Below are 738 nucleotides of genomic sequence, written 5' to 3' on the forward strand. Positions count from 1 at the left end.
TTTTCCCCCCGAAGACGCCATCTCCCCACCTTGCCCTTTGAGAGGAATGGTTTATTAATCCCGAGAAAACTGGGAACAGCACAAGCCAAGCCCAGAGGGCCCGTGACTCGACCAGGACGTCTGCCCGTGCCCGGCCTTGGCCTAGGCTGCTCCTAATCCCCCCGCGGAGGGCTCCTTGCCAGTGCCCCCTCGTGGCCGCAGGGACGGCTCAGGGCACTGTGTTGTAGACCCTGTAGTTGTCCCTCTGGGTGACGTGCAGCTTCCAGGGGAAGAGGCGCTTCTGGGAGGGGAGCCCTCGCGCCTGCCTGACCATGATCCCCACGTCGTCATCTGACAGCAGCCGGACCAGGTCCCCCTCCGCGTCCCGGTAATTCAGAGCAATGTCCTCCTTCTGGAACTCCCGCCTGCGAGAGAAGGGTCCAGGTCAGTCTGAGGTCCCAGGAAAGAGCCGGGGGCCTTGGGCCAAAGACAAGGGGCAGGGAAAGGGGGCAGGGAGCATGTTAGGCCCGGATCTAAAAGTCAGAAAAGGTCAGAGCTTCACACAGGCCCTTCTCACCCAAGTAGCCCAACTTCACATGGTGCGGAGAGGGAAGCAGGCCCAAAGCGCAGAAGGGGCTTTCGCAGCGAAGGAATGAGCAGCCTGGACTATCTTGTGAGAATGCGCTGAGGCTCAGCTCTCTCCCGAGAAGAGGAGGGGCTGGCCAGGCATGGACTGAGCAGAATGGAGTCTCGGAGAGC

At 61.5% G+C, this 738-nt stretch overlaps 1 long non-coding RNA gene across 1 annotated transcript; it reads right to left on the reverse strand.

The window, feature by feature from the left end:
* Positions 1–30: 30 nt before the first annotated feature.
* Positions 31–684, reverse strand: LOC114010116 (uncharacterized). Its single transcript, XR_003551494.1, has 2 exons — positions 557–684; positions 31–404 (listed from the first exon to the last, which is right to left on the reverse strand). It is a non-coding gene; the product is annotated as an uncharacterized LOC114010116 (long non-coding RNA).
* Between the last annotated feature and the right edge of the window lie 54 nt (positions 685–738).

Source organism: Tupaia chinensis, unplaced genomic scaffold (assembly GCF_000334495.1).
Source record: "Tupaia chinensis unplaced genomic scaffold, TupChi_1.0 Scaffold131044_1, whole genome shotgun sequence".
Lineage (NCBI taxonomy): Eukaryota > Metazoa > Chordata > Mammalia > Scandentia > Tupaiidae > Tupaia > Tupaia belangeri.